The sequence below is a fragment of the Psammomys obesus genome, unplaced genomic scaffold, assembly GCF_907164565.1.
Source record: "Psammomys obesus unplaced genomic scaffold, mPsaObe1.curated_primary_1811, whole genome shotgun sequence".
Taxonomy (NCBI): Eukaryota; Metazoa; Chordata; class Mammalia; order Rodentia; family Muridae; genus Psammomys; species Psammomys obesus.
Window position 1 is genome coordinate 1731519 of NW_026596089.1, and position 23811 is coordinate 1755329.

General features: G+C 42.1%; 1 protein-coding gene across 5 annotated transcripts in view; it reads right to left on the reverse strand.

The window, feature by feature from the left end:
- The window catches only part of Hivep2 (HIVEP zinc finger 2), a 197219-nt gene extending 173867 nt beyond the window's left edge, over positions 1–23352 (reverse strand). For 3 of the 5 annotated variants that reach the window (XM_055627707.1, XM_055627703.1, XM_055627704.1), the window contains exon 1: positions 22805–23062. The gene's annotated coding sequence lies outside the window, so the exon portion shown is untranslated. Of the gene's footprint in view, positions 1–528; positions 581–22804; positions 23063–23273 lie in introns of those variants that run through there. The other 2 variants (XM_055627705.1, XM_055627706.1) reach the window with 2 other exon arrangements.
- Positions 23353–23811: the final 459 nt, after the last annotated feature.

Consider the following 23811-nt stretch of genomic DNA (forward strand, 5'->3'; position numbering starts at 1 on the left):
TCAGACAAAAGTCAAAATAAAGAGAAGGGAAGCAAAATTAGTTAAGATGATTATTGAATTATTTATGTAAAAACACAAAATCATCTGTTTTCTTCCCAAGCATCATCGTCTTCACCAGGTTCAGAGATTTATTCATCCTAGTCCTTGATTCATTAATGTTTTAAAACTTAGAGGCTGAATCTTCCTTAGATCTTACCTCCCAAGCTCAGACTTAAACCAGGAAGTACCTGCAAAAACCTTCCCTGCAAAACTAGGCCCACAGTCATCTCCTGCACAGGCCCACTACTGCAGGTCAAATTACTCTTTATGAAAGCCGAATCCGTGCAGCAGACGCTTGGAACAGCGTCCCATCATTCAGAGGCCACTGTGATAAATCTTATTTTGTCTATTACAAAATAAACTCCATGTTCAAATCCACTGAGCTCTGGAAACTAAGATGTAATACACATTAACCATGTAAGAGCAGTAAAGTAACATTTAAAATATTAGCAACTGTAACTTTATTTAGTTGATTCAAAATAGACACACCTGACAGGATTCTCCTCTGTTCCTTACACACTTAGCCTTTACTACTCTCAAGTTATGTCAATAAGCTGTAAATGAATCTTCCATTCCACAGGAGTGACTGATGTTAAAGTGCAAAGAATCCATGTCCTCAAGGGAGGAGACAGGTCCCGAAGAATCACCTATTCAAATAATGCAACAATAGGATTAAAAACGCCCTTTTCTGGGTGTGTATAAAAAGCTTTCTAAGGACACTGTTAAGTATGGAACATAAAGTAACTTTTTAAAAAGTACTCCTTTATCGGAAAATTAGTTCTACAATGTCCGATGTGAAGACACAACTCTTCCATAAGCCCCATGTTATATAATTGATACAGAAGGCCAGAGTTAGAGCCAAAATAAATAAATAAATAAATAACAGACATTAAGAAGTGTGTCCTTTTTGTCTATTCAGATACTTATTTGTCACTTAGAAATTTTGGTATTTCCCAAGGTCAAGGCATTGAAGGGTGGTTGGCCCAGTCCCACATCACAAGCTAAGTGGCTTTCTGACAGTATCAATGGTAGCCCACTCTTATATCATCCAGAGAAGCAGCTGTGGTACCAACACCAGCCCCAGCAACCAAGACCCCATGAGCAACACCAAAAGGAATAACTCCCTTGACAATCCCCTGACCACCAGGAAACCAGTTCCCAGTGCATCTCATGTGCCAAGGAGTGTGCTTGAGAAGTTAGGTTATTTGTGGTAACAAAAGAGAAACTTCTCTTAGAAAAACGAAAGGCACTTTCATTAACAGAGACCAATTTTTTTTGTTTTGTTTTTGTTTTGAGACCATTTTTTATACTCTTATTTTCTACTCTGCTTAAAGACAATATTAATCCATCCTTGTCTCCATAATTCAAGTATTGCTTCACCCACTGATACAGCAGATCCATAAAAAAGGCAAGTGATGTGGTCATGGAAGAGGAAACCTAGTCTCAAATTCAGACTACCTGGGCCTCAACTCAACTCTTAAAACCCACAGGCTATGTGACCTGCATTAAGAAACTTAATTCTCTGCCTATAAACTAAGGCAATACAAGGTATTTAAGGCATAAGACAATGAAATGTAAGGATGAATTAATAAACACACACAGTACCTAACTTATTTTTCAATCATCATGAATTAAAAATCCCAAGGAATTCTGCAGCAACAATGATAAATAACCTAACATGCTCCCATTCAAATGGGAGAGTATGAGTAAGTAGGGCCATGGACTGATGGAAACCAGTGGTTGTAGCCTACAACGAAAGGACTGGAAAGAAAGGATTGTGAGGCTTCTTTTGGAAATTCATTAGAATTTTATCCTCTTAAACACTCTGGTGTCTGGTTTAAATGTCTCCCTATAATCTACCAAGAGATGGGGCATAAACAGTCTTTCACACTAAACAGGAAATGACAGATTTAAAAAAAATCAACACAAGCCATCTCCCAAATACTGCATCCTTTTCAATGCTTATATGGACTTAAACGCTCCATAGTATCCTTCACGGTCTTCCCTCTCAGCTCTGATGGTTTCTGGAATAGGTTTCTTGGTTAACTGTCTACCTCTCTAAGTTCACATCTTCATGATCTGGCCTCAGCTGACAGCCCCATGCATGTAATCTCCCACTTTTTCACTCCCCTAACTCCCCTCCTCGCATGCGTGTTCCCCAGCGTGCTGTCTGTCTGTCCAGGATGCTGCAGCTGTTTCATCAAACCCCAGAGGGGAGGTCAGGGGTCTATTAGGCCTCTTCAACTCCCTCCACTTCCCTCCACTTTTGCTTTCATTCCATAATATTCTTATACTTGCATGCAAGTAAGTTCACTCGCTCAGAAACATTCATGATGTTTCTGAAAATGATGATGTAAGATCTCATTTGGGATTTGATAAATACAGATAATTGTCCAGAGTCCATTATGCCAAAACGCCAGAGGCAGAAGCTATAGGACCAGGAATTTAATGTCAGCTTCCATTACACAGGGAGTTTGTGGCTAGCCTGACCTACGTGAGACCATGTATTAAAAAAAATATATACACAGATAAATAAATCCTTTTAAATCTTTTTAAACAATAAAATACACACAGAAATAAATCTTTTTAAATCTTTCTAAATAAGAAAATTCAAAAAGGTCTACTTTTTTCACCTTTACTGAGCGCTATTTAAAGACCAAGAACTTCAATTCATTAAATGCTCACCGGTCTTGTTTAGGAGCTTGCCTACATTACAGATCAGGAAACTGAAGCTAAGAAAAATGACATAATCACCTGCCCAAAATCATACAAAGAGAAGTAACCAGGCAGCATTCAGTCCAATCCGAGGCAGGCCAGCTCCGCAACTCACACTCTTGGCCAAGCACTCTCTCTCTCTTCCCACTTTGAATCTGATTGGGCAACAGTGCTAGCTCTCACTACAAATTACAGAATTTAAATTACTTAAGTATATATTTTAAAGTAAAGTCTCATCCATGCATGAGCACATATCTGCACAGTATTCTTCAGAAAGCAAGGGTGTTTCAATTAAAATGCTGCCCACTATGTAACAAGCTGTTAGAAATGCTACCCAATGTATAACATGCTGCTAGGAAGGAATCAATTACAACTAGCTGCTAATGAGCCGAAGAGTGTCCGTGATCAACCCCACCAGTAGGGACAACTATTCTATGCTTTAATAACCGTAAAACATGAAATTAGAGCTGAGGAGAGAAAAGGTAGCAAGTTAATTTTAGGGAGGGGAAGAGTGAGTTCCTGCAAACCATGACAGCTCCTACTGCCACACTCCCCTGAGTCTGTTAGCTGCATCCAACCAAGAGGCTGTCGTGAGCGCATTAGAGGACTTCATCTTTAAGTCTACGCATATTCAACTTCAAATACACTGGCACTGAGGAGCTTTGCAACTCAGATCTCCAACAGCCTAGTTTTCCTCTCTCTGTGCCTCAGCAAACCAGAAAAGGTAAACCTCACAACCAATGCTTTCTGGATTAACATCTACATTTCTGACTCATACGACAGACACTCATTTTGTCACAGACTTCGATAGAACATGAAGATCAGGACATAACTTGCAGGGCCAAGACAAACAGAATGTACAGAGGTCCTTGCTTAAAACCAAAAAATCTAAGGGTAGCACAACAGAGCACTGAATTGAACTCAGGGCCCTTCTGATCCTAGAGTCCACTGTGATTGTACAGGTGACACACAGAGAAGTTTGCCCTGGGCACTGAAGTACAGCCAGTGACATTTAATCCATTATCCTGATTTCCAGAAGTGCAGCACAGCAATCATGTCACATATAAAAAGTCAAATACACATTATGCTTAAACTCTTTCTTTTTCCTGTTTTGTTTGCTTATTTTTCGAGACAGGGTTTCTCTGTGTAGTCCTGGCTGTCCGGGAACTCCATCCATAGACCAGGCTGGCCTTGAACTCAGAGATCTGCCTCTGCCTCCTGAGCCTGGGATTAAAGGCATGCACCACCCAGCATGTTTAAATTCTTAAAGGCACTTAGGATCTCAGACTGTGAAGTAGAGCCTAAGGGTTAAGTGCTAGTGAAAATTAGAGTAAGAGTAATTGGACAGCCTGCCACCCCCACCCACCCTTTTGTAAATCAATAGGGCTATCTGATTTTATTCTTTAAAATGGCTCTCATCAGAGAAAAAACAGTTTGTAAGTGACTGAAACAGAAAACAGAGCAGCGGGCCTGCAGCACTGCCGGGCATCCAGTCTTCCAATATTTCAATTTAATAAACATTTATTGTGTACCTATTTTGCTTGCATTTAATTTTCAGAAGCCTCAAGTATTGTCTCATTGCTGCTGAATCTAAAGCACTTGACAAAGACAATTCTGACAGTTGGCCAGGAATGTAAAACACATTTGACATCTGAGAGATGACTAGGGTGTTTTCCTCCTACTGTTCCATTCAGAACCTGTCCATGGAGCCAGAACTCAGGGAGAGGTGTGGCTCTACACACTGGAGATATGGCAAAGGAAGGGCAAACTCAGCCCTTGATCCCACTTGATTGCAAGGTTCACTGGGAAAGATATACAGTAGACAGCAAATTCTTTATATAAGTAAAGGTGTTTGAATATATCATTTAAAGTATCTTTAAATAGATTTTAAAAATACTTCAAATTCTAATTCTAATTCTTCTGCAGTGTTTTATTATTTATTTTTATTTTAGGATTTCCCTCCAAACATCCACCTTCGTAGCTGAGAGCTGAAAAGACATTTTCTACTGCTCTCATCGTGATAGCTCTAGGGTAGCTCTACGAAGGAACGTGGTCTTTCTGCAGCACAGAAAGTATTTCCTCCAAATGAGGTATATCTGAATCTTTATAAAGTAAAGCACATGTGTTTGAGCCACAGAAACAGATCAAGTTCTGAGTTTGGACCAATGTTCTAAAAATTCAAACTCAGTGCCACCCAGAAATGGCCCTCACAGGCTGGTTCTTACCCAACTGCACGTGACTCTCCTGGTGATTATGAGATTCCACTAATACGACCAAGAAGCCTACTTAGCACCTCCATCAAGAAGCTGTACAAAAACGGGGGATTACTGTTAATACAAATCTAGAGTAATTGATCCATATAAACCTACCACTAAAGAAATTCTTTCATACTGCTAATGTTATAAATGGCCAAGCTGGATTTAGAAGCAGTTCAATCATAGAGGCCAGAGTGCAGTGGACTCAAACATAACGTGACCTCAAAAATAAAACTGACATATACTTTTAAATAGTTTTCATGATATCCAATGTACCTTCTGCCTAGGCAGGTACAAGGACAAGAAAATCACCTCCCAAAATTAATCTTTCACTAACATAATACTCTTCAACTCCACAACTATAACTTTAACTCTTATCATGGTGTTTACTCTTCAATCTGTTTAACAATTAAGCGTGTATCATGGGTGTAGCTCAGTGGTACTGAGCTGGCCAAACGTTCTATAGGCTCTGTGTTTGATAACGTGTGCCAGCATGTAGTAACAGTGTCTGCACAATGAAGGCTCCCCTCAGCTCCAACTTCCCCTGGTTCTTATGTTCGAAGTTTATCTCCCCAAGTAGCCTTCTATATTCCGTCGAAGTTCAAAAGGAAAAAAAAGACATGGTTTCAAAATGTACAGGTCTTATTCAAAATTCTACTCAAATAGCCTTAAAGTTCCTTACTGCAAAGATCAGTCAACAGTTCCCCAAAACTAACAACGTCATATGCTATACACAAAAATAATTATATGAAAAAAAAAAGAATAATTATGTGGGGATACTTAAACCACTCTTCCAAAGCTTCAAAAGATGCAGAACGTAAGGAGTAAACAGTGTGTGTGTTCCGCAGTATTTTCAGGTTTTCTAGAAACTGCTACACAGTATTTTCATCTGATTAAAACTCTTGTCAAGTGTTTGATAGAAGAAACCTCAGCAGGCCTCCCAGTGAACTTTGGCATTTTGGCTGTGTGACCAGAAGAAAGATCGACCATTACAAGGCTTATTCATGAGTCAACCACGGAAATAATCACAATGCCTTGCTTAGCTGATGTCTCTTCCCTTTGTCATGCTTGCAAGCATGTGCGACACAGGCATCCGTGGTGCTAAATTAGAGATTGTAATACTGATTATCATTCAAAAATGCAGCTTCCAGTATTATGTAAATATTTCTTATTAATAAACCTAGGTTGACTTGCTTTGTTTTCAGTTGTTTTAAGAATACCAGGGAGGTGAAAATCAGCAAAATATCTGCAACTTCGAGACAATAAATTCACAGCTGCTACCTTATTGTCCGTGTAAGTTTGCAAAATAGTTCGTATTTTTTAAGCAAACCTCACTTTACCTAAATAACGACTTAAAATGACTGCTGAGGCCAACTGCTGGTAAGGATTCTGTCCGCAGGGTCTTCAGGTGTGTTTCTGCTTTGGCCTACATGCCCACATCAGTATTTCCACAATAAAGTAAAAAGGTGGCCTTTGGAAGAAGAGTTTAAGAGGAGGCATCCTGTCAGGGCTTTGCAACAGGAGAATCAGCAGAGGCCCTATGAGGTCAGCATTATTCAACACTCAGGACCTCCTTTCTGGGTCCCCTCCGGATGCTCGGAGTCCCCAGGCTGGGCGGTCCGCGGCCAGTGCTCACCCTGTCTTTCCGCCCAGGCGGCCCCTGCTAGGCCCTTGCGCAACCAGCGTGCTCGGCGTGGGCCCCGAAACTAGGTCTCTGCCGGCCGCCGGGAGCAGCGAGCCCCACTTTCTCCAGGCAGGAAGGGGGGAGGCGGAGAGCATTTCCTGTTGTGCACTGACAGCAGCTGAGACGTCATCGCAGTCAGCTCCTTCGGGTGGCTGCCCGGGGGGCAAAGTTCAGCTGGGGGCAGGGCCACATGCGGGCGGGGTAGCGCGCTGAGGCTCCCATCACAGCCTGCTGCGCCCGGGTCTACAACCCCGGGCCAGGCCACCTGACTGCCTCCCTCCGCAGCGGCTCCCTCCTACAGGGCTCACCTACCCCCAGCAAGCAGAGGCAAACCTTCAGAGACCCAAAAACCACTTGCCCAGCTCAGTCTGAATGCAGCCTCCCTAATAGGACTTACCGCCAGGAATCTTTTTAAAGCATCAAAGTGCAAACCATCTAAGTTGCCTGCCTTCTCCCACTTTCCCTCAAGCCCCACTTTCTACCTCCAATATGGATTCCTTAAGCAACTGTCACATGGCAGGGGAGAAGGCGTATTCCCTCACTGCCTACTGCCAATCTTGAAGTCAAAGCCATCAAGAAATACTATGTTTTCATTAAATACCCACTGCACCACATAAAAGCATTCACCTTTTAGGCCTTAATGTACTTTATAACGTTTTAAAAGTCTCTGTTCAGTCTTGTACTTATCCTTGGTAACTGCAACAAAATACTTGACCAAAATATTTTAAGGAAAAAAATAAATGCTTTATAATTTTTAAGCCACCGATTTTATTTTCTTTAGCCTCAATTTCCAGTCTTCTATTTAGTTTCAAGCCATAACCATGATAAGCCTGTGTAATTCTACAAGTCAGTGGGTTCAGGTTAATAGTGGTTAAAAAAAAGACCATAAGGTATTGTATAATCATTATGAAACAAAGAATAAAATACTTTCATTTCCGTTTGTTAATGAGATAGATTGTTAATTACAAGAAAAATGATGACTTCTGTTCTTGTGATAAATCAGTTGTAGGCACTGAACTGTCTCTAACATTTCAACTATGCAATGTTTCACAGAACAGGACAAGAGACATTTATAGCTTACATGAAGTAAACTATGCCTTCAGTAATGATAATTTCTCAATGTAAGTCCTTGGACGGTATCAAGTCTTCCTCATTGATACAAGATTGAAGGGGAGGCAGGATACACACAGGTAAGGTACATAAGAATTCTCTACTCTTCCCAATTTGCTGTGAACCTAAAGCTGATCTAAGACATATATTTGAATATATTTAGGGTTCTATATATAATAGCATTACTTAAATGCAAACTTCATCATAATATGAGTAAATGAATTTAAGAATCAAGACAGAATTGCCATTTTATTTCTCTGACTTTTATCATCCCATTGTTTGTTTTATTTGTGACAAGTTCTCTGGGGAGATGACCTTAAACTTTTATTCCTGCTGCCTGTAGCATTACAGATTACAGTGCTGGGATCAAACCAGGAAAGCTCTCTACTGAGGTGCATGTCCAACCCAAGAACTTTCATTTTTAAAAGATTACTAGGTTTTTATGCTAAAACAGCATCACCGTGTAATCTGATGAGTGTCAACTGTCACATTCAATCCTTACTGTCTAAGACAACACTAAAGGTAACCTAGGATGCCATTATAGTGACCCAAAATTAATGTGTTTTCAATCTCTTGTCTTTTTACTCTAACACCTGAAGAACAAAATTAGTTATTGCATAGTTTAAATTTACATATTATTAAAATATCCCTTTTACTTCACACATATTTATAATGTCATCCAGAAATAAGGTCTGAGTACTTAAATGTCCACTCATTCAAGGGCCAGCAAACTTGTGAAAAACTGAGCTCTGATCGTATCAATGCTTGTGAAAGGAGAACCACATTCTTGTTCCTCTAGGTGCTACCACTGCTGTACTTCAAGGAAGCAAGACCTTCCTGTGAGTTCGGGAAGGGTCTAAGACATAATCATTCCAAATGCTTCATTTCCTTAGCATGGACACAACAACTTTTAAGAACTTTAAGATTCACTTTATTTTGTGAATGAGTGTTTTGACTGCACCACATGTATACGGTGACCACAGGTCAGAAAAGGGCGTTGGATCACTGGCACTGGATTTATGGATGGTTGTGAACCACCACAAAGGTTCAGCAAATCCTCTGCAAGAACAACTGCTCTTAACCACTGAGCCATCTCTCTGAACACAGACACAGATAACCACACACAGCTACTTTTAAATAACTCCTGTGACTTTCCCAATAGTGCCAAGGCATCGATTGTAAAGGTGATTCTACTGTGTCCAATCCCAGGAAGACATTCAGTGGTTTGCCAGTCTGCTGAGTAATCTGCCACCAAGTAGTTTCAAGGTGCACCTCCATCTCAATCAGTTTTATTAAGTAAGTCTACACTAACCATTTCTTGTGGTTTTTATGAGAGTATATTTTTACTTTATCTTTCAAATTATGTCACTGGTATATAATTAACACACCGTAAACTACAAATGACTGCCCGAATACTGTCTAGGCTCAGTGAAAATTTTAAAGCTCATGCTCTCAGTTCATATTTCATTGCTGATGATGACATTTGAAAAGAACAAAGGTATGGTTAAAAATTCTACTTTATAATCCTAATTAAAGGCTAAATGAAATTAATATGACTATAAATTTAGCACAGACTCAAGATATAAAAATCAGAATAGCATCAATAAAAAATATCATCTTGTGAGTAAATATATCATTGGAAATACAGACCATAATATTAAACCGTGAGTCTTCAGGATCATGGTGCTTTCTTGCTTTTAGAAAAAGAACAAATGAATGGGAGATGAAAAGATACTTTACAAGGTAACTTACTTCACACTTTCTCTTTAAAAAGTGAGTAACAAGTCAAAGTGAAGCACCTGTGACCTAGATAGTCCCAAGAACTCCAAGCAGTCCAAGGTCTGTTGTCCCCTTAGTGATGGCAGACTGAGGTGCTGTCACCATCCCTTCTCTTCAGACCTTACAGCTCTGGGAAGCTGCTAATGCCTTTTTCAAGCCGGAAGACAGTTAGGCAGCATGCCAATATGTGACAGCACACCTCCTTTGCCAGCTACCAGCAACATTTAACACTTCAGAACAGTAAATTTGAATTATAATTTATTTTATAAATGTTAATATTTCAGTTATAATAAAATCTAAATTAAAACAATGCTTGAACATCAGCATTGTCACATGTACTGAATGAAACCTGAAAATTAATGATACAGCTAGTTGTGTTTACACTAGCTCCAAGCAAAGTATATTTCTCCAAAAACTAAAAGTGTAAAGAATATTAAAATATGATATATCTCCAAAATCATTAAGAGATCCAAAATCAAGTACCTATTCAGGAAACTAGAACTCTTATTTTAGGAAAATATAATCATTAACTCTATTATGAGGCTAATATGTCACTTTTCTATATAGATTCATTTGTTCTATGACATGCATGCCTGCTTAAATATTGACTTTCCTGGTTCTTCATTTTACAGATTAATACACAATCTAGGCAGGTAAATAAAAGCTAATTTTTCAATAGGCACTATAGGTAGTGGAGGCTTTAGGTAAGAATGTTTGTCCAGGCTGTTACCAAGATGCAAAAGTATCTGTAGGTCACACTGTACTGTATGGAGGTCGCATAATTAAAGCACATGCCTGGAAGAACTGCCAATATTCTGTACCCTCATTTCTAAGTAAAGAAAAGGGCATTGCAGAAAATATTAGTTTACCTTCTCTTAAAGCGATAATAATTTAAGCTAAGCATGTCATGACTGTGGCCAAAAGGTAGAAAGCTTAAATGGGTAGGCCTAATAGCACCAGAGTGGATGGCAATGGACCCACCAAGTCACCCGAGCTTTACAACTGAACACTCTTTATAAATGCAACTGGATTTCCCAAATAGGGATTTCTAGATAAAATTCTTTCACCTATTTGCCTCATCTTTTTCAACTGTGTTTGTAAAGCTGTGAAGATCACACTCTTGCTATGGCACGCACATCTGTCCCTTCCTATGGTTTTGGGGTACTGGAATACAAGTTCCTGAGAGAATCCTCCTCCAGCTGGCAGAGGCACTTGCTGCTGTCCACAAAGGCTAGGCCTTTTCTGAGCACAGTGCTGACACTTCCCTGAGCTGTGGTGCCTGTCAAAGTCAAGGTCCCAATTCTTCAAAGAAACCTCTCCTGCACTCTTCTCCTTGGGTTATTCTGCATCTTGTTAATGTGTCGCCTCAGCCTCTCTGCGGGTCTTCACCGTCTCTTTTAAAAGAAAAGCTTCCCTTCCACAGCTCTTTTCTGAAGCACACTAGATCGTGCAGGTTTCTATGAGAGCAGTGAAACACGCTATTTATATTGCATTTATTTTCCTATGCATCTTACATATACCAGAATCTTATCATTATACTTTCTAAAATCACCTTGCACTGTACGATTATACAAGGTACCATTGCTTTAGATAAGCTATCAACAAAAATCTCAACAAAAATGGCTAGGTCCTTTCTTTAAAACATTTCTAAACCAGTTGGGGCCATCTCCTAAAGAGCAAATGGAATTAAGCAAGCTATTCTTAAGGTCTGATTTTAAAAAAATAAAATAAAATAAAAGCCTGGAGTGAGTTTCCAACATGAACAACTCAATCCCTGACAAAATAATAAAAATGAAAAATGTTCTACAAGTTGCAGGAATATTTAGTCTGGGAAAAAAAAAGAGTAAATAAGGTGACCATTAGCATCTAAATAATTGCAGGAATGTCTGCCAAACAGTAGGTAAATGTATTCTGTGTTGCTGCTAACAGAAAAGTCCAGAGTGGGTGTGGCCTCCCCCCCCCCCCAAAAGACAGTGTTTAAGCCCAGGCAGTCCAGGGTGAATTGTCCTGAATTACTTCATCCATATCTGGGGATTAAATGATGCCTCCAATGGTCTTATTCATTCCTACAATCATATAAGAGATGTCACATTGCAAGGCACCTGGTCACCAGTTGACAGCCTAAATTCAATACATCAGATCTTATACTTACAAAATTAGTCACCATCATTTTAAACACTTAAATGTGCTAAATTTAACCTCAGCCACACTTACTACACAGTGTAACACAGTGAAAGAAGACAGACATCTTATGAGATGCTCTGCTGCCCCTAAAGTGCATCTGGCTCATACACAAGCTAACCCACTAGAAAAAAGGACTGGGACTAAACACCAAACTGTGCGTGTATTCCGAAAGAGCCTAGTCTTTACCCCTCTCCCAGCTCCTGTCTCATTTTCTAGGGACACATAGAAAATGAGACATACATATCAAAGGCAAATAAGGACAGCCATTTCCTCTATGCAGTGGTATGGCATGAAATCTCATGAGGAACTTAAACCAAAACCAGTTGACTCAAAGGCCAACAAGTGTTTAGATACACAGGAAAACACTTTTTATGGCTATAAGATGGGCTCATATAGTCTTAGCTAATTTCAAAACCACAGTAATTATTAGTATTTTTGAAATGTTATCTTCTTGTCTTTAATTCTCCCCTCTTGTTTTAGCAACAGGAATAGTAAAACAAACAAACAAACAAAAAACAGTGATCAGGGCAATTTCTTCCTAAGATAAATTTGTGGGATTATCCACTAAGGTATAAAACTTTCCCAGCTGTTAATGGCCGTTGTCAGGTTTCATTAGGTTTAACAACAGCAAATTCTCCTCAAAGCACAGACAAAACTCAACTGATGACTTAACAGATTTGGAGTTTGTCCATTGGAAAACTCTGACATCCACATTATGTGTCCAGTTATTTGTTACATTCAATCCTGTTGAGTGTTGTTTTTTAAAAGGTCATTAAGAATATTCTGAGCCACTTGACCCATTTTAAAAGCTATACATGATTAAATTTGGGACCAAGTTCACCAGACACATTACTAACATCATGTGAACAAGTAAACAGATTACACATGCAAAAACAATTGCTTTCGGATGAGTTCTTTTTCCCTCAGTTTCTTTATTTTATTTAGTTTACTGCTTGAAAACAGCTGTAACTAGTTCGATATTTTATTAGCCATGGTAATGATCTATACCAAGTTAAACCCAAGAAGAGACATCATCAGAAGGTATGGGGATTCTGATTATTATCTCTCTGAAAACACATATTCTGTAATAAACTACAGCAATAGTCACCTTAAGAAGGCTCTGCTAACCCATGTCACAAACATATTGCTGTGTTTGGTGAGTTTTTTTCTCCTGTAACTGAATTATTCTCAAAAGTTAAGTATTGCCTCACCCTCTAAAAATAGCCCCTATGATTCTCATGTATTACCCAGCTCCATTCCCAGGGGGCAGAGCAGTGGTACCAGCAGAGCTTGGCTTTCACAGATGAAAAAAACAACAAAACATGATAGAGGTACAGTCACTCTTGCCGAGTCGTTTTGAAAATCAATACTGAGGCAAGCAATAAAGTGCTGGGGGCAGGGTTCCCAGTCATCCATTCTGGTGGCTCCTCCAGCCCTAGTGTAAAGTTTAATGAGCACATCCTTAGAAGAGCAGAGCTCGCATCTGAAATCCTCATTTTACTACAAAAGTTCTATACTTCTAGAATAAACTTTGACATATGGCTAATGACAAGAAAATAAACCAAATGTTCATAACCCTGTTGTTATGCTTAAAGGAATGAAGATTAACCCAAATGTAAGAATCACAGGAAGAAAGAAACAAAGTTTGATCATTGCTCCATAGGCAATTAAAAGCTAAACTCCCTATGACCTAGCTACAAAGTGTTGGGTTGGCCATCAGGACTGTCCCATGGGACACTGCCCAGTGCCCAAGACAGAGGATTTCATCACCAGCTTTGTAAGACAGGGCAAAGTTTCACTCTAGCTCTGCCCTCCTCCATTTGACTTGGCCTCCATGGGGCAAGGGTAAGTGGGGAAAAAAAGAAAAGGGGGACTCTATTCTTTCTTTTATACCCTATTTACCCAAGCTGGCCCAAGAAACTTCCTTACACCTCCAGCCTGTAAGCAAGAGCCCTTTCACACAGCTCTCTTCCTCAGAGTCTCCTAAACAGAAAATCGGCAAGGAAAACTAACTCCTTATATAGATCAACCATAAAGTCCCTCGTTCAGCCATGGAAGGTTGAAAACAGGCAATTCAGACCATGGCTTCAAGAGGGCTCAGTAAGAAAAGAGCAGAGCGTAGAATAAAATGAAAAACAGAAGACACAATTAGTGGGAAGCATACTGATGCACTGCCCATTGAGACTGAGTGTAGTCAAGACATTGATTTAGCCTGGCGGTGGTGGCAGCACATGCCTTCAATCCCAACACTCGGAGGCAGAGGCAGGCAGATCTCTGTGAGTTCAAGGCCAGCCTGGTCTACAGAGCAAGCTCCAGGGCAACCAGGGTTGTTTACAGAGAAACTCTCTCTCGAAAAACAAACAAACAAAACAAGACAATGATCCACTTATTTCAACTCTTCAATGGGTGCTTCTGAAAATCCGGCAAATCTACACCATGTGCCACCCACATACTGTGGTCAGCACAGCCTAACTGTACTAGTGGAAGCCATCCTAATGTACTAGAAACTTTACTCGTTTAAATAAGATTAAAATTTAAGTTCCAAATATAATCTTATGTTAGCACACTCACAATGTACTTTATAATACAATGTGAATGTCATTTGAAAATAATATTCCCATGCCAGAGCCTGATAGCATTGAAGTTTGTTTTGTTTTCTTTGTTTTGAGACAGGGTTTTCCCGGGTAGCCTTAGCTATCCTGGACTTGTTGACCAGGCTGGCCTGGACTCACAGAGAGCCACCCACCTCTGCCTCCCTGAGTGATTACAGGAGAGCACCACTTTGCCTGGCATGCACTAAAGTTTTAAATACTATTTGAATTTCTTCGATTGTTTGTTTTCCTTTCTTCTTGGGGTGAAACTCTGTGTTTGGTGCATACTGTGCTATACCTTCAACCCTAAAAAAACTTTAAAAGTAAATAATGTTATAATATATACATATATATATATATGTTTACATATGAGTATAAATGCACATGTTTAAATCAGTGAAAATTTCAGCAGTGATTTATGTAATCTTTCAGTGTGTCTTTAAATAAATCCCATTAGGGCTAAGAGACTCATGATAAGTAGGAATTACTGAAAAACTTGAAAACTATAACATAATAACTGAATTTGCCAGAAAACATTTCTAAATCCATGTACCAGAATGCAAACTCTGAAGACCAGGACACTCTTTTTACCATTTTGTTCAGTGATGATGCCTCTGTGTCTGGACCACCAACTTTCCCAGATCACCAATATTTGCTGAATCAATAAGGGAAGCATTTTAAAATCAGCATTCCCCAAAATACCCCATGCTGTCTCTTAAGCAGACCCAAGGACTCGGGGTGAACACTGCTTCCCTGACTATTAAAACTTAGGCAAAAGTTCAAATTGGGTAATTCCGGCACCAAGAGCTATTTTTAGACGGAACCTTCCCACACCAGAGATGTCAGTTCCCTTCACTGGTACAGCACACTGGCTGAGCTGAATGGGAAATGTCCAAGATCTTAATTGGAGTTTCCATTTGTTAACTGTTGAAGCCTTGTACATTGTGACATTGTTTTCTAAACCATTTCAATCAAGAGTTTAACAGACCATTTGAAAATATTTCAGGAATATTTTACTGTCACAACAACTTGAGTTCTTTTGTGTTTTTATCTCAGGGCAATCCCTTGAAAATCATGACGGCTGCCGGATACTGTACACCCGCTAAGAGCTCGCAGAAAGCGGAGCACATGCTCCCACAAGTGTCCCGATGGCCCTACAGCAGACAGGCTATCCTTTTCTAACCTCGGGGCAGCTAAGTGAGTGTCAGCACCTCCCACCCCAAGCTGGCCTTCACCCATTTCACTCTGTTCTGACGGCAAATTCAGCCTCCTGACCCATAGTATTGTCCTTTTATCCCCAAGTGAATGCCCATAGACCCTGAATGCCCATAGACCTGTACTCAGTGGCAAAAAAATAGTTAGCCTTTATTTTTTTAATTTTTGAAAAACTCTCAAAGTGAGCAATTACATACAATGGATTGGCATAGAGCCTTGAGTTCAAATCTCGCTCCGCTAATGACTCAGTTCCTTTACCTGCAAACATAGAGATAATACAGCAATTTTTTTTGAGGCGGTGGTGAGCTCCCAAGTGTAGAGTAGTGCCTGCTACAGTGTGTCAGAGAACAAGGGTTCTTTAAACCTCCCATCCCTTCTTCTTATTTGCTAAATTGGCCTTGTGCAGATTTGTTTTTTAAGTGTTTTGTTCGCCATAATTATAGAATAAAATGACACTGTATCCCCTATAACAACCAAGTAGAATTTTAAACTGGTAGAATATGCTTTGGAAGAGCTTCTAGAAGCCATCTGTTCCAATTTCTTTCATTTCCAAATGAAGTCCAGAGAGCTGGGATGACTGGCTTCCAGGCTGTCACAAAAAGTTCACTGCAAAGCCAGGGCCAAGCCTTCAGTCCTTCCACACTGCACTCCGCTCCACTATACCTTCCCTGGCTCCTGCCTCCCATCACACAGGCATGGCAACACATGTAATTTTCAGACAATTAAGAAGTATAAAATAACCTCAATTTAATTGCATCCAATTAACAAGGCAAATTAGCGTTCATATGTACACTATTAAACTACTTGTCTGGCTTCCAAAAGAAATAAAGCATAGTTTCAAATGAATCTCCCATTTTGGAGTACAAAGCTGCTTACAATTTAAGTTACCTTTCCAATAATCTTCCTTATATGGAATTAGATGGTGTCTTTATTTTAAAAAAAATGTTTTCTGTGCCTACCTAAGTAAGAATCCACAGTGTTATTTCTTAACTATCAGTATTTTCTCTTTCACTGAACATATATGGTTTTCCATGATGTTTATTTGTTTGCCTGAAGGCAGGCATGTATACTTATAGAACCTTAAGTTATTACAAATGAGGGCATGTCCAAATTTACCTAAAGCCTAGTTATCAAAGTTGCAGGTTTTTGCTGGGCTTTTAACATCAAATGAATCTGCCCCAATGCAAATAACATCTGCCATTATCTGCTTTCTTTTGACAAATGAAGCTTTGTATTTCAAACTCGCCCCTCCCTCGCTGTCCAACACTGTCACCATTTCGATACAGATACAAACTGGTTACCAATGAAAAACCGTGTTCTAATACCTTCCCAGTGAATCAGCCATCCATTCCTTAGACAGCTCAGCCGAATTATCAATGCTCTATCTACTTTTAACTATGAGCACTCTTACACACTGGTATTTGGTTGTCAGCTTTCACTACATCATTGTGAATATTTTCTAGGATAAAACTTTATAGAGTTGCTGAAAATAATAGTGACATACTTCACTTAAAATGCTGCTCAGCCTCCATTAGCAATAGTGTTTAATGAAATATTTTGATCTGCTTTTTTACTGCATGGTAAGGTAACATTAAGACAAAGACACAAAAAAGTCTTACTGTCACACAAGAAGGTCAGCCTCCATACTGAATCTATTCAACGGTCAGCCTCCATGTGTGTGTGTGTGTGTGTGTGTGTGTGAATGTATGGCATTCTGATCAATTCCTTAGCACCAAGACCTTTAAAACCTTTCTAAAGCACACACTTCATAGCATCATTTCTCTGCCCCAATCCTCAAGTACATACCAGCTTCTTCCAAAGATTCTAAAGGATCTACAGCCAGCTCTCTTTCCCAGCTCCCCTGGCCCTGCCCCTCCCCGGGACCACCATTCTAACCCACCACACCAGTTCAGTTCTTTATTCAGCCTCAATGCTCCCAGTCCCAAATCCCCCTTTTCCTGCACAGACCTTCAGTTCTTTCCAGGAAGTTCCCACTTATATTCTACCTGGACTTGGAAGCTTTAATTCTATATAATAATAAGGTTTGCTTGCAAATGATACATCTTCTCCAGATTGTAAAAGAAACCTTGAAGTCGGAGATAACTGTCTTGTTGACCTGCTGTTAGTCTGTCTACAGAGTCCAAGCTTGGACGGCTGCGTACTTTTCCAACATTATAAATAAGATGGAAAGGGTATTAACAAAATGATTCACCGAAAAAAGAAAGGAAAGCTGTCCTCACAAGCCTTTGTTTCCAGTTCTTTTCCTTCAACATCACATTACTCCAACCCCTAATCATATGAAATTAAGTCTTGATAGTTGCAGTCATGTAGATGAATTATCTATTCACTAGTTGTTAAGAAATACATAGATCCCGTTTGAGCAGGGTTCCAAAGATTAAATGGTTACTTAACACAAAGACCCTGTTTTAAAAAAATAAAAAGAAAGAAAGAAACTTCTGAATTGGTAGTTATTCATCAATTGTATTGATGATACTGGGCAATTCAGCTTACTAAAGCCCAAAAAGCATTTTCCTTATGACTACAAATATTAGTACAAACTGAAGTCAGCTCATTCAGTGCCATTAAAAACTCTTAGAGTCAGAACCAATTGATAAATAAGCACTATAAAGGAGATGTCTGTTATAAATTTCCATCCAGTGCCAGGGAATTCACTTTGCAAGAACTATCTTCTAGCACTGCCAATAGTAAGGGCACCATACGGCCTGATTTGCTAAGGGTGGGCCTCATTTATGCCTGGTTAGATAATCACTCATGCGGTCAACCTGCCTCCGAAGCATGACCCTCAAGGTCTGGCCTTATCTTGTTATCACTTCTCTCTCCTGAATAGCCCTCCAGCTCCGCTGGCCTGCTTTCAGCTTCTGGACACATGGATATCTCCTAACCTCATGAAGATTACACTGTTCTTTCAGCACTTTCTCATCCACTTTTCTTTAGTTTGCTCCCAGAACCAGGGTGATGTAAGCTTCTTTATGCTTTTTCCATTGCCCTGAAAACAAATGCAGTATTACACACACAAATTCAACACGTGACCAACTGCCCACCAACTCCCTTTCTGATTTGACCCATCATTATATTTTAGTAGCTAACATAAGGACCAACTCATAGAAAATACTTATACAATACAAAGACTAGAAAATTAATCTGATGACAGAACATCTGTCACAGTATTCAGAAAAGACAACTAAGATTATGAGTCCAAAGTCAAAAAAGATTTTTTAAATTTTAAAATGTGGTCCTGATTTTTCCTGCCCCTGCAGTCAACCATCCTATGAACCAAAAGTGATGAGTCTCTACCTCCTTCCTGCCCAGACTTGCCCTCAAGAGACAGAAACATCATTTTCATTTTTTCCTCTCCATGTGTAAGTGGTTGCAGCCTGCTTTAAACTAATAAAAAAACTAAACTTACAGATTAACTCAGACAATAGATCACTTGTCATAGTTGATACCTCAAATGATAGAGCATACAAATAAATATATGATAAGATTAGCACATCTTTGGTCCAGACCAATGGTGGATGAAATGGCAAGCAGTTCTGGTTCTGTTCTAACACAAACATGTAGCCAGTAAAGAACATGTCACTTTAATGCTGGATCATCTCAAGAAAAGCCAAAGTTGCACTGGGCAGGAAACACACCCTCTTTTCAAAGTTTTGGAATTATGTCACAATAATTAAGTGCTAAAATAATTTTCCAAATGATCATAGGTGTCTAAGACCTTTTGTCAATACTGATTTTCAAACTCTTTCTCTCTAAGTTTTACCATAACTTGCAAAAAGGGAGCACTGCTCCATTGTGACATTAGGAACTAAAGTGTGAAAACTGTATTTTAGCCAACAGGAGAGTAGCAATCCATTCTCTTAGTACAATAGTCGCCACACCAGAAGTTTCAATTATTTCACATCTAGTACCAGATTACACTTTTACCATTCCCTGTATTTTCTGCCAATCTTTTCCTGTGTTGAAGCTTTCAAATGAACCTCTGCTAACTACTAGCACTGAGTCAGGAGCTAAACACACAGACGCAGCACACTTACTATTTGTTGTAGCTAAAATGAAGCCTTCCCTTAAAAAAAAAAAAACAAAACTGCCAAAGTATAAAACCAAATTCATCACTTTACTGGAATACATATAAGGCAGTCAACCTGGTTTCTGAATGCCAAAAGTTCAAGCCCACACAAGCACCATTTTCCTCCAAGGCACGCCTGCCTATATGTTGTCTTCTGTTTTGTTTCATAGTAACAAGAACATCTGTAAACGCATCCCAAGGAAAAAGGAGCTGATCAATCAGAAGATCCTCCTAGGTAATCTTCCAATGTAGTCAAACAGGATCATTCCCTTATGTGCTATGTTACTTCGGAATAAATTATTTTTATGGGATGTAATGCAAAAAAATGCTTTATCTATTTTAATACTACTTTGCCAAACACCTCCCAAGGATCTAACCAGTTTAAATATAAGCTATCTCATATTTATAGTATATACATAGTACATATTCTAAGTACGTAATATCATTAATATGCTACTATTCCCCCAACTGTCTCCAAATCAATTTTCAGCGATTTAACCTTAAACCACTTTAAATAAGTTGCTTCTAATAGCCAATCAAATAAAATACAATCACTGAAACACACTAGAGATGCCAATAAGCAAACCTGTGTTATACCCCTCCAATTCTCAAGGCAACAAACTATCTCAGTTTCCAAAAGATTAAGCACCATTATACAGTGCTTTTCTGCACGTGTGAAATATACTGCCCATTTCAAGCCTAGTGGTTGAAGAGATTATGACACATGAAGCACAGTGTCATTATGTAGATATTGACAAGTCTCTCCCAGCTCAGAACAAATGCAGCTGTAACCCGGCTCCATCCATGATTCCTTGGGGATCCACCAGAATTTTCTCTTAGCAACAAAAACTGATTTCCATCTCACTCACATGCAAAGCATTCCTGTTTTGGAAACTGCTGGACCTACATCCTAAAACTCACAATCCTCCGGTAATTTGTAAAATTGTATCTTGGCATTCCTATAAGACACCTAACCAATCAGGCATTCACAAATCCTAACACATGTATGTATGTCATGACATATGCATATATTTAAAACAACCTGGTTTGCTCAAGGACAAATACTATCATTATCACTAGAAGAAACGTATTAATAAAGTTCTACGGCCTTTTTCTAGGAGGACAGATCACTGCAAATTTAATCACTATGAATCCTATTAATAGTTCAAGTAATTTCTGAGTTTGATTATTCATGAAAAAAAAAAAAACAACTGTGCTGAAGAGAAAAAAAAAATCAACAGCCCTGACAAGGGCTCTGAGTTAATATCTAGCGTTGGGAGTGGAAGAAAAGTATCAACATAGTTTTTAAATAAATTGAGTTATTTTTTAAATGGCAGAAAAGGAAAGAGAAAAAAAATCAGTTCAATTTTTCTATTATAATGAAAGTACCGGAAGCAAGACTCTGTGTGTTCATTTTAGGCCTAAATAATTGTGCAGAAGAGCATTAGGGTTTTGCAATGTCGGTTGCACACACTGCTTCCTGTGTGAATTCTAAGCCATTACAGGTGTCCCGGGGTTTGCAGTGTAACCTATCATTGAAAGATTCCTCTGGTCGCCTCCATGCTGGTCTCCTCTGCCCCCAGCCCAAAACGTTACTGCGGGGCTCTCCAGGCGTCTTTATTAAGACCCATTCTCTTCTCTCCATCTCCGGGGTGAGAGCGCCCACTTTCTCTTGAAAACGCAAGTCAAAAGCTTTCGCATTCAGAGGACTAGTTCCTGCAGTCCTTTGCACTTAGATGCTTTCAAGTAGACGAATGAGGAACCACTACCAGAAACCCTCCTTTCCCTCGGTCCCTTCCCCAGAGAGATCCCAGCTGCATCCCTGAAGCACAACATCCGGAGACCCTCTCCGACCTTCTAGCCCGCACGCAGGGTGAGCTTGGAGGGTTGGGGTCGCATTTCTCCCGTCCTCTGCTGCACTGGATATGTTATGTAAGAGGGACAGGACGCGGGAGGCACATGCGTATAAAGCGCACCGATCTGTGATAACAGCTGGGATGGCAGGGCAGATCTGCAGTCGTCCCCCCACCAAATACGACAGACACCACACACGCACATCACCCACCCACCCACCCCCCACGCACATAAACGCACACGCACATACACAGGCACACACAGAGCTGTTTCCTTGTCTTAGCCCTACCAGTAGCAGCCGCACAGAATGGAAAGGAGGGGGACTGGGGGTGAAGGGAGGTGAGAGGTGCGGCAGCAGCAGCACATCTGCTTTGATAGCAGGCAGCAGAACCGCCGCGGCAGAGAGCCCCTCGTTAACCCCCTTCCTGTGGCTGCACCACGTCATGGAACATTCCCGGAACGGGCCAACGTTCCACCCACTTCAGGGAACAGACATAAAGGCGCAGACCCAGCTCCTCACCGTGCACAGCTCAGACACACATGTTTCTTGCCGATCCCCCAACCAGAAGCACAAACAAGCATGCAATCCGCCCCCACCCGTCTCCACACGCCGGGGGCCAGCCGGCGGCGGCTGGAGCCGCTCTGTGGCCGGTGCGCCCGAAGGGCGAGGGCGCCTCCGCCTGAACCTTCCATGGAGACAGTCCCCTCCTTCTTCGCTTCCTTCCTTCTCTCCTTCCTTCCTTCCTCGCTCGGGAGGAGAAAGGAGTCGCCGAAACGTTCACAGCCAGTGCCACTGCTGCGATGGCTCGGCCGCAGGCCGGCGGCCCGGCCCTTGCGGTCTGCCGGTCCGCCCGCCCGCGCCACCCCCAGCCCCGCGCCGCGCCCCCTCCCCCGCTACCTGACAACCGGCAGCCGGCCGCGGCAGCCGCAGCGGTGGCCGGGCGGTGCGCGCCGGTGCACGTCCCTCATTAGTAACCAGGCACATTCCTGCCTCCAGCGCTCCCGCGCGGCCCCCTCCCCCCTCAGGACATTACGCAAAGCAGCCTCCCCTCATCTGCATAGATCCTCGGCCAGGGTATTCCCCGCATTTCCCAACGCGCCCGACCCCCCTCGCCGAGGTCTCCCCCATCCCCGCCCCCTCCGACCCTCACCCCTGGGCCGCCGCGAAGCCGGTCCCGGGCGGCGCGCCGCGGTGAGGGCGCTGGAGTTGGGCGACGCCGATTTCAGCGTAAAGTGAAACAAGCTCGCTCTCCGGAGCAGGCAGGAAAAACACAGCGCCGAGGCCACTTACCGAGCCGAGAAGGGACCTAGATTCCCGCCGCTCTGCTCTGCCGGCGGCCGGTGCGCCCTCCACGCACCCCCGGGCTGCACCCAGCACCCGAGAGTCGAGGCGTGGAGGGAGGCTGCTACCCAGGCAGGAGACCTTTCAAGTTGCTCGGGCTCCGGGCAAGCTTCGATGTCCAAGACTCAACTTGGCAGATACTTGTGCCACAGTCACCGAAGATGTCTTTTTCTTTTTTCTTTTTCTTTTTCTTTTTGCAGAGACCCTCCTCCACGGGGGAGAGACCGAGCCCGGCGGCGCCCCGCTTTCCAGCTCTCCACCCCCTCACCTCCAGCCCGCCTCCCGCCGGCCGCCAGCCTCGCGGCCGCGAGCCCCTCGGGCGGCTGTCAGCTCCGGGCGGTCCGGGTGACAGCGACCGGAGGAGGGCGCGACACGGCGGGCGGTGGGGGGGATCCTCGCAGCCGCGGCAGCCGCTCACCTGTAAAGTCACCGCTGCGCAGGAGGAGGAAGAGGAGGGAGAGGAGGAGGGGAGGAAAGCCCCCCGGTGCCCTTGTTCTTGCTGCCGCGGCCGCTCCTCGCCCAGGCTGAGCGTGTCTGGTGGGGGGTGTCTGGTAGCATTTCCTTAAGGACAGAGGGAGGGCGGGCGCGGAGGGAGGGAGGAGGGAGGGAGGCGATCCCCACCGCCAGCCCAGGCTCCTCTTGCCTTTATTTATATATTTATTTATTTTCGGACACTGTAAGGAAATGGAGCCGGGGCCGGGGCCGCCAGGCTGGGGCTTGCGCCGCGGGGCCCGGGCCGCAGTTTGCCGGCTTGCGGGAGCCGCAGCGGCCGCCTCCCCTCCGGGCTGTGGACGCACCGGGTTATTCCTGGCAGCGCCTCCCCGAACAGAAGTTACTAGGAGGAGTGCGCGGCGAGGGCGGGCGGGGGAGAGGCGAGCGGAGGGAGGGAGGAAGAGGGAGAGACTCAGCCAGCGACGTCATCGGATCCCCCAGCGCGTCCCTGGGAGGGAGGCTGA